Here is an 11,205-nt window from a genome sequence, read left to right on the forward strand (position 1 = left end):
ATTTGACCCTTGGGGTTCATTATAGCCAAGAGGAGAACCAAAAACTGTCAACTAGTATGACCACTGACGGTGTATACACCCCTATGGGGATTCCTTTAGTTCAGAGGCCAAACGACACCCTCAATACATTGATTCACCGATGGTGTGAAGTTTCCATTGGCATATTGTGTAGCTGTGAGGCTTGTTCCATGGTAGGCCATTAGTCACCCTTCAAGGATTGCTTTCCATTTCAAATATATCTCATAATTGCACAACCCACGGATGACCAAGAAACATAAACTATTATATTTAGCACACCTTTCAGAATATCAGAAGAGTTGCATCAAAATTACACTGATCACCATGATCTATCTAGGAAGTTTGAAATGCAAAACAAAATAGTAACTAAGATCTAATGGTCCAAGCATTATGCATAAGCTAAATTGACCAGAACTTCATAACTTCACTTTGTTGCATGTCTTGACGAAAGACATTAGACTCGTCACCCTTCATCACCATCCATAGACACCATCACCCTTGCCATAGATCACAATTCCTCCAGTACTGTTTCCAATTCCTAAGAAATGATTAGATAAGTTGTAAGGGAGATTAAATATATACAATTGAAATTTAATTGTGGATACAGTTAAAAAATTAGATGTTCTAATTGACTGGTTAGCTGCTATCTAACAGTATAACTACGTATTCATCTTTTGATCCTTCACATGCAATTTTCAGGGTAATATGAATCAGCAGGAACACACTCCAAATGATATACAGTACTGCACGTTGCTCTGTGTACAAAAGGAATAATCTACCAATAAACCACACTGATTTCAATTTCATTATAAGTTTGCAGCGGTTCAGATCACATCATGCTTTTCGAATTACTTGTAACATTCATATAATTCAAAGCACATGACATTATTCTAATTCACTGTAACAATCCTATGTCCAGAAACATGTGCTATGGTTAGACCAAGATTGCTATAATGAAACCAAGTTTGTCGTACATTCTCAAAAGCATCAAGGTCTCAAAAGCTGAGGACCCAAAGAGCAAAGCTAGTACAGGGAAAGCCAAAAGCTAGAAAGGAGGACGCCTGGCATATTGTCTAATCATATTGTCTAATGTTGAAGTATTTTTCTCTGTGCAAATGATTTGACTGTAATTAATTATAGCAACATCTCTGCCTGTACGAGTTCAAGCCAATTGCCCCTTAGAAACTCTTATACTAAGAATTAATAATCAAGTACACTGGAAGTACAGAAAATTATCTACAACTCTCGCATTGTCACTATAAATCAACTTTGAAAGTATCTCATCCAGAAACAGATAAACGTAATACTGCAACAAGTAAGTACTGCATGACTGCAGTACTGCTTTGATTAGAACATCTAGTTTTTTTATCAGAATTGAACAAACAAGATACTCTGCAGTCTGCAGATAAAAGAGAAGAAACAAAATACCTTCAGCAGCGACGGGAGGTCATCGTGATTGGAAAAGGTCATCAGGCGAAGGGGCTGCCATTGTGTGGCAAGGTTCACTGTTCCACCCTTCCTCGCCAAGCATAAAACTGGCTCAGTAGACCATCGGATTCTGGGGGCTTGATTCATGTGCCTAAGCTCAAAAGCTTTATATTCTTGCTCTTCAGACAGGCCCGACTTAGACCTGCATGATAGCATAGTGCATTTAAGGTAACAAGAAGCCCCTGCTCTACATATTTGAGAAAGAACACACGGGACATGATGTTAACATGACGGTGGCTGCATCAACCTTAGGCACATGAGCTAAATGTGCCAGAACTACAAAATACTAAGAAAAGCAAAAGCGAGATTGCAAAACTTACAATTACATCTACAAACCAAAATTGAAGGAAAAGTAACCAGGAATGTACGTACTCCATGAATGGAGGGCCTCTTCAATGTTAATTGGTTTGCTTGGCAGGGACATCTAGTTAAGCTATACAGTAGTATGAAATATACATCCCGATCCTGATTACACACGCTGACACAGTGTCTCTTCTCTGCACTATAGTGCCAACTGCTGCAATTAGCTAGCCTTGACCAAACATACATGCATCAACACAAGTCAGCTAGCTCACCTCACTGGCACCAAATGTCCATTCGCTAGTTAATCAAACTATTTTTCAACACATAGGCTTGACTTTATTTTCAAAACTAATATGCTTGGCTTTGTTTTTCAACATCCATATAAAAAATAGACCTAAACAGACATGCAGACAACCATGGCCATTGGCCTCGATGTACAACCTGAATCTCACCACCACAGTAGCCTGCCGTGGCACATCTCCTCCATCTCCCCAGTATTCAACTTGAAACACAAGAGCAAATCCTGCACCCAAACCACCAGAAAAAAGCCCACCATCCATTACAACAGCACACATACGCCACACAGATGACCTGCTCGACGAATTGTGCAAAGGAGGTGGCGACCAAACCAGGTACTGGCGGGCGAAGGCGCGAGTGAGCGTGGTCCACTCGGCAGCATCAGGTGACCACTTGGATGAGGAGGAGCTTCAAGAAAGGGCCGAAGGCCGATACATGGCGCAGGAGGTGGAGGGATAGAGAGCCGACGAAGAATACCGCTACGGTCCCGAGGAGAGGCGTCGAGCACCTATTGGTTGGGGTGACGAGGCCAAGCCGACCAGATCCGGCAGCGTCGTGGTTGAGGGCTGCCAGATCTGAGGGCCACGAAGACCTATACGGGAGTTGAAGGGAGCGGGTGACGTTACTGGACTAGGGAGGGCGACGAGGGTGGAAGTACGCAGCCGGATCGACAGCTGATGGCGGGGTTGGCGCATGGCGGCGAGGAAGCGAGAAGAGAAGATGCGGCGTGGGAGGTTTCATCAGAGGGAAAAGGGGCGAGGGATGGGAGGACGTGGGCACGTGGTCGATAGAAGATGGGCTGTAAAATTTGCAAGGGGCAAGAGTGAAATAATGGCGGGAGGTGAAATGGTTCTTGGTCCTGCCTGAAAAAAAAATTATATAAAAAATATTAATACATACCACACGTATTCAGTAAAAAAAAGAGTATATCAAAAGTAATTATTTTTAGGTTCCCATAAAATGTAATTGTGGCAACCAGACAACGCAACTCTAAACTTTTTTTTGCGTGAGAAACTGTCAATCCATTCATCTTCAATCAAGATAGTACAAAGAACAACAGAGGTAATAAAAATTACAACTAGGTCTGTGGACCACCTAGCGACGACTACAAACACTGGAGCGAGCCGAAGGCGCGTCGCCATCATTGGCCCTCCTAGCTGGAGCCGGGCAAATCTTGTTCTAGTCGACAGTCGGGAATTCGTCGTGACAAGGCCCATAGGACCAACACACCCGAGCAGCAACTATGACCGATGAAGAAAGTCGTAGATTAGAAGGATCAAATCTGTAAACACGCAAACAAATATGAACGAAGACCGGATCCAAACAGATCCACCAAAGACTATCATTGACTGAATCCCGCGAGATCTGACGGAGACACAGCTTCGCACGCCCGCCGATGATTCTAGACGCAACTCCAAACTTGACGGAGAACTACGAAGGACAAACCAGGCACACCACATGGCCCCGCCGTCGTAACTTTGACTTCAGGGTGAAAAACAAACTGAGGCAATCCCGCGAACACGTCAGAGAAGAGTCGACTACAGCAACAATTGTCGCGTCATTAACATCGCTACCTCCATCATCGTTGCCACATAAGCCTAGACGCCACAACCTTGTCATCCGCCGGTCCCGCTTGCCGATGCCGAACTCCCAAGATGAAGCCCCTGAGAAGAATACGACACCAAGGCATCGCCACAGTCACACAAGATCAAGGGTTTCACACGGATAGGTCGTGACAGCCGGATCCACATGGGAATGGTGCGATAACAAAACAGTTATACCTCCAGGAAGGTCAATGATGGTCACAGCCGCCGCCATCACTGGTCGCAACACAAAAGCCGAGACAGGGTCTTCATCCAAGCTCCCACACCACCTCAGCCGCACATCATCTCGCACAGGCTCCGGCAAGCCCACCAATCACCACCACCATCGAAGCTGCCACCTACAAAGAAGCCCTAAGATCCGCAACAGCCATCAGCACCTCGCAGAGACCACCGGCAGCTAACCTCCATCATGAATAGCCAGATCCACCAACGGCCGTCCAACGCATAGCCACCGAACGCAATGCGAGTCGTTGTGCCCTGTCGAGCGCAAGAAACAATAGAGCGCTGCCCGACGCCAAGAACCAACATAGTATCGAGCCGCAACCATGCATCAGATGCGCCGACCGTGCTCTCCGGAGACCAGAACTGCGACAGTCATAGCCAGAGGTCTCCACACATCAGGCCACCTCATGGTCCGCCGCGCCACCACATCTGCAGTCTATGGCCGCCGCCATACCTTTTGGACAGCACGCCGGAGCACATCCGAGTGACAACCTACTCAACCTACACTAGATCTGGGCGCTAGGACTCAAATCCCAATTGCACTAGACCGTCCCATGGCCCACTGCTCCCGAGCTGTAGTCCCTCACTGTGCCATCGCATGACCCCTTATGCTCCTGCACCGCCACACGACACTCCATCGTAGCACCACAAGCCACAAAGAAACATCGCGTCAGCCGGTACCAGAAGCACATGCGTTGCATCACATTTGTACCCCATGCATGCACTACTGGAATTAGCTTATTTGCCGTCAGCCAAGTCTTTGCCGTCTGCTGGCTGACGGCAAAGAAGGTATTTGCCGTCCGCTTACAGAAAACGGACGGCAAAGAACTGGCTGATGGCAAAGAACGGTCTTTGCCATCAGCCAATTATTTGCCGTCAGCTAACGGACGGCATAGAATCTTTGCCGTCAGCTAGCAAACGGCAAAGAGAGTGGTGGTCCCCACTAACGAGCTGATTAAAAAAACATAACGGCCCCCCTCTTTGCCGTCAGCTAGCGGACGGCAAAGGTTTGGCGGACGGCAAAGAACTAACCTAACTAACGGCGAGACCCACCCCGCCCCTGATCCATCTCTCTGTTTCTCTCCCTCTCTCCTCCCCGAGCCACCACGCCGCCGCCCCCGCCGCCTGCCGCCGCCTGCCGTCGCCCCCGCCACCCCGGCCGCCGCCCCCGCCACCCCGGCCGCCGCCCCCGCCACCCCGGCCGTCGCCCCACCACCCCGGCGCCGCCGTCGCCCCCGCCACCCGCCACCGCGGCCCCATCGCCCCCGCCTCCCTGCCGGCTCGGGGCCGCCGCTCACCGCCCCTCCCCCCTTATGAGCTCCACCGCCCCTCCCCATGATGAGCTCCACCGCCCCGGCCGGAGCCCTGCGGCCCCCGTCGCCACCGCCATCCCGCCGCCCCGGCCCCCGTCGGCTCCGGTGAGTTATTTTTCTTTTTTTTCTTTTTTTGGCTGTTTAATTATTAGTGTTAGGTTTAGTGCTAGATATATATATATGTGTTGGTGTTAGATTTAGTGCATGGGTTTTAGATAATTAGTCATATAATTAAAATAAGTAGAAAAAAGATGAAAAAAGAAGAAGAAGAATATGTAGAAGGGGAAGAAGAAGAAGAAGAAGAAGAAGAAGAGGAGGAGGGGAGAAGAAGAAGAAGAAGAAGAAGAAGAAGAAGAAGAAGAAGAAGAAGATGTAGGAGAAGAAGAGGAGGGGAGAAGAAGAAGAAAGTGTAGGAGAAGAAGAGGAGGGGAGAAGAAGAAGAAGAAGAAGAAGAAGAAGAAGAAGAAGAAGAAGAAGAAGAAGAAGAAGAAGAAAGTGTAGGAGAAGAAGAGGAGGGGAGAAGAAGAAGAAGAAGAAAAAGAAAGTGTAGGAGAAGAAGAGGAGGGGAGAAGAAGAAGAAAGTGTAGGAGAAGAAGAGGAGGGGAGAAGAAGAAGAAGAAGAAAGTGTAGGAGAAGAAGAGGAGGGGAGAAGAAGAAGAAGAAGAAGAAGAAGAAGAAGAAGAAGAAGAAGAAGAAGAAGAGGAAGAAGAAGAAGAAGAAGAAGAAGAAGAAGAAGAAAAGAATATGTAGAAGGTGCTCTTTGGCCTTCCAGAGGCCGACGGGGTCATATATTTGTGAATTATGAGTTAGGTCGTATATTTTTCATTTTTGTTATGCAAAACATCATACATATTTGTGTTTATCGGGTGGATTCAAATGTGCAGTTGTTTCGTCGCTGCGAGGGTGTGGTGTTTGACGACCTCCCCGTGCATTCGACGAGCTCCGCCCCTGCGTTCGTTGGTGAGCACAAATGACATCTCCTCCTCCCCCCTTCATTTGCTCTGTTCTAGTCTTCGTGCCGATGAAACTTGCTAGCTATAGGTGTCAATCATCAGTATGCGTAACCACTATGCGTCTCCCGTTCGAAAGGGTTACATCTATAAATATGCATGCAATTGCATATTTATAACCATGATTCTTTCGAATTGTCCAACGCTATCCATGGACAGCCCGAGTATGTGTAGATTGGGTTCGTTTTCCCATTATGCTTTGCTCCGGATCCGACGCATAAATTTCGTCAGTGCACCCACTTAGATGTTCCTGATGTCTATATTACGGCTCAACAGGCGACCCAAGTATTCTATCTACCGTGGGCCTGCCAAACTAATCCAAATCTGAAAGGTTGGGATGTCGTTTATGAAGTGCCGCCACGTGCTAGACTATCTCCCCCAAAGGAAGAGGATTATGAACCTCACATTAACCCAGACACATATGAAGGAGAATTCTTCCAAGAGACACGTCTTTCCAAAAAACGTTTCAAGAACCGCTATACTTCACCCCAAAACATTGAAGTAGACAGCGACAGTGAATCCGGCATCACCCCAGAGGAGGAACAAGAAGAGCCGGAACAAGAAGAGATTACTGCTGCGGATGACCTGTCAATGCTTGACCGATTACGTCAAGGTGGCCTTCCACATGTTGATGCCGCTGAACCCTATGAGCACGTCATTGATGATAGTGATGATGATGATTATGCATTTATTGATGATAGTGATCGAGATTATTAGTAGCCCGCTCCTACACCTCCATGATCACGGTAAGTTTCTCTAGTTTTTTGCTTAACAAATGCATAAAGACCTAGACTTAGCTTTATTTCCTCCAAAATGACTTAATAAGCTTACTGACCTCCTAAACCATCCATTTTACCTAAGTTAGCTCTAAAACGATCTATACTTAGCATTGTTTCCTCCAAAATGACCTAAGTTAGCTCTAATATGCTTAGTTAACTAGGTTTGCTCAATAATGACATGTACTTAGCTTACTTATGTCAAAAATGGCATAATTAGCTTAGTTAGCTCATAAATGATCCATTTTACCCAAGTTATCTCTAAAATGATCCATTTTACCTTAGTTAGCTCATAAACGATCCATTTTACCTAAGTTAGCTCTAAAATGACCCATTTTGCCTTAATTAGCTCATAAATGATCCATTTTACCCAAGTTAGCTCTAAAATGACCCATTTTACCTAGTTTAGCTCCAAAATGACCCATCTTACCTAGGTTAGCTCTAAAATGATGCATTTTACCTAAGTTAGCTCATAAACGATCCATTTCACCTAGGTTAGCTCATAAACGATCCATTTCACCTAGGTTAGCTCATAAACGATCCATTTCAACTAAGTTAGCTCATAAATGATCCATTTCACCTTAGTTAGCTCATAAACGATCCATTTCACTTAAGTTAGCTCATAAACGATCCATTTCACCTAAGTTATCTCATAAACGATCCATTTCACCTAAGTTAGCTCATAAACGATCCATTTAACTAAGTTAGCTCATAAATGATCCATTTCACCTAAGTTAGCTCATAAATGACATATACTTCTTCTTCTAGTCACCTTTTTCTAACTTTCTTATTTGCCATTTTGCATATCTCATTCACTTCACGGAAGCTAGCTTGCTATGATGGAGTGCTTGTTTTTTCTTTCATTCTCTTCTAGTATTATTAGCTTGCCATGATGGAACAATGTGTATGTGCAACTTGCTATGTATGAACGGATGGAACTATATATATATGTACGATGAAATTTATGTGCTGGATATGTCATATGTTTGTTGTGAAATAACCCTGTGAAATATATCTATATATGTCATATATATTTGCTGTGAAAATTGTTGGATTTAAAAAAATAGAAAAAAAGAGCCAATGCACGCTCTTTGTCGTCAGCCACCGACGGCAATGGGCTCTTTGCCGTCCGCCGTGGACGGCAAAGAGGCCACATGGCAGCCAACTGTGCTTCCTGGGAACTGACCCATTTGGTCAGTTTGCCTACAGTGGCGGACGGCAAATCCTTTGACGACTGCGGCGGACGGCAAAGCCTTGGTGGGCAGTGACGTCCAACTGACGTCATTAGGCCGACGACAAAGGCCTGATGCTATTTGCCATCAGCCGCGGACGGCAAATACTGCCGTTAGCCACCTAACGGACTAACAGCGAATTTATTGCCGTCGGGTTTCTTTGCCGTCAGCAGCTGATGGCAAAGGCCCCTTTGCCGTCCGCTTCAGAAAGCAGACGGCAAAGAAGGTCTTTACCGATCCTTTCTTTGCCGGTGCATTTTGCCGTCCGCGGCGGACGACAAAGGCCTTTGCCGTCCGCCGTCCGTGCCTTTGCCGTCCGCCTTGGCTGACGGCAAATTAGCTGATTCCTGTAGTGATGGTAGTAGTACCAGCTGCCACTACCGGCCACCCGGGACCATCGTCCTGGCTTCTCACACACACGACGAACCTCCTAGCACTGCTCCCCTGCGCCTCCATGCCTCCAATTGGAATCTTCTTATTCGGAGTTATATGGAATATAACATCTGTCATTCTACATTTATTGATGTTGTCCATTGAAACATATCATCGAGAGGGAAAGTTAACCGTCGGTTATTACTATACACTGTCGAGTATTTTCTCAAATAACCGAGAGGCACACATGTACCGTCGGCCATTTTCACTCATAGGTGAGAGTTTTCTTTTCACCTTTGGCTATTAAATTTCACCACCGGGCGTTACATCTAATCCCCGTGGGTGTGTCAAAAACCGTCAGGCATTACATGTAATCCCTGAGGGGGCCCCAAAAACGGGCGGGTATTACAAATAACCGTCGGGCATTACATGTAATCCCCGTGGGTGTAGGGAAACCCGTCGGTCATTACATGTAATCCCCGTGGGTGTAGGAAAAACCGTCGGGCTTTATAATGAACCGTCGGGCATTAAGTTGGATACCCGAGCGGTGGATTTTCACCGTCGGGCATTCTAGTATACCGTCGGGTATTAGTAGTAATACTTGTGAGTTGACACTAACCGTCGGCCATTGCAACTACCGTCGGCTATTACTGTAATAACCGACAGCCCGTCGGCTATTAGGTTTCACCGTCGGAAATATGGGGATTTCTAGTAGTGGCATTCTGCTGCTGGATCAACTGGGTGATCTCAGGTGGGAAGACAAATCCGGTGTCACGTCTCGGCGGCATCTGATGGGTTTATAGGGGAGAGATTAGAATAGAGTAAGGTCTAATGAGAAAGCACTACCCATATGCACATGAGACAAACACAATCATATCACACCAAATCAGTTCAAGCAAGGGCATACAATCGGTCTAGAACTATCGTTACAAAAGTGCTCGGGCTACTACTATGTACATGGGGGAATACTACTAACCATATGGTGGTCATCTAGAAATTTTGATCGGTGGAAGACTCCATGATATCCGCTCAGCTTCGTCCTCATAATCATCATCACCACCGTCAGGGTCGGAGTCGGTGTCGTCGATGATGATGTAGTCTTCAGAACGAATCTCCTTGGGTTCATCGTCTTCTCCTCCTGGCGCGGGGTCTCCCATGAACACTCCTAGCTTCCTTGTTAAGTCATCATTCTTCTCCACTAGTATTGCGATTTCCTCCTCATATCCATCACGTGTAGACTTGAGTTCCTCTTCTAGCTCCGTGTTCCTGGTCATCGCCTTCTTCACATCTATCATGCCTGCACACATCTGGTTCTCCTATCGACGAATGTGTTGGTTTAACTCCTGGATGAAGGCTGCAATGGACCTGTCCCTCCTGGTGCTGATCATCTCCCATTGCTCATCTCGGCGCCCACATATCTGGTAGATAGTGTCATTCAGCTCTTGTTTGTAAACTTCTTCGATGCGTCCCACAGCAATGTGGGCTGCCATGCTCTTGCCTAGACTCCAGGTTGGTGCATCAAAGGAAAACTCTATGGGCTCAGTGACTGGCGTGAATGTCCTTCCTGGAACTTGAACTCGAATCAACCATCGCTCCTCTTCTGGTAAAGTGGCGGTGTAGGTCCCGGTGAAGCTTGGTATTCCTATGTTCAGGTACCTAGTGACTTCCTTCAAGTGTCGTCCAAAAGGTGTATCTTCATCCGGTTGTGTAAACTTGTTCCTTGAGTCCACCATCCTAAAGAGTAGAGAATGGAGAGGAGTCAGAAATGGGTAGAGAAGAGTGACCTATGGCTCATCTTAGTGGTCGTGTCCTACATTCAGCGTGTGCTCTGATACCATCTTGTAGCTACCCGACCTTAGACGGTCAAGTCTCTGTGTTCAGTGTCATCCCTGGATCGGTAATGTTGACACACACAGTACTCGAAGGATTTATAGCAGAGTAGCAATCACACACTTATTACATCAATAGTCTCAAAAGAGAACTTATTACAATAAATATGGCTTAAGACCATCTAACTAAGATAACAGCGGAAGGCTTGGAAGATAAAGTGAGTCCATCAACTCCAACGGCATAGCTGAGTGCATGACAACGACCTAGCGCACCTTACTCTTCGTTTGAAAAGTCTGGAACATGATACATTGCAGCCCGAAAATGGGTCAGCACATGGAATATGCTGGCAATATAACATAGTAGAGCAAAGAACAGATAAATGCTATCACTACATGCATATATGGATGGTGGAGGCTCTATGGTTATAATGTTTTTGCGAAAAGCCAAAATTTTCCTACAACAAAGGAATATGTTTTATTTAACTATCATGGTGGTTGAAACATCATTGAGAAGGTTCCTCCAACTCAATCCCAATTAAAGTAATCATTAACATCCCAACAAATTAATTTTAGAGTGATGAGATCAAATCAATAATTCAAGTACCAGATACTCAAGATGTCCATGACCGGGGACACGGCTAATCATGATTAGTTTGTACACTCTGCAGAGGTTTGCGCACTTTTCCCCACAAGACTCGATCTCCTCCGTTGGATTTCTCGCACTACATGGTGTTTGATAAA

The 11,205-nt window shown here is 46.0% G+C and overlaps 1 long non-coding RNA gene across 1 annotated transcript; it reads right to left on the minus strand.

The window, feature by feature from the left end:
* Positions 1-262: 262 nt before the first annotated feature.
* Positions 263-2,429, minus strand: LOC141026537 (uncharacterized). Its single transcript, XR_012188769.1, has 3 exons — positions 1,879-2,429; positions 1,447-1,648; positions 263-556 (listed from the first exon to the last, which is right to left on the minus strand). It is a non-coding gene; the product is annotated as an uncharacterized lncRNA (long non-coding RNA).
* Positions 2,430-11,205: the final 8,776 nt, after the last annotated feature.

Source organism: Aegilops tauschii, chromosome 7, assembly GCF_002575655.3.
Source record: "Aegilops tauschii subsp. strangulata cultivar AL8/78 chromosome 7, Aet v6.0, whole genome shotgun sequence".
Classification (NCBI taxonomy): Eukaryota; Viridiplantae; Streptophyta; class Magnoliopsida; order Poales; family Poaceae; genus Aegilops; species Aegilops tauschii.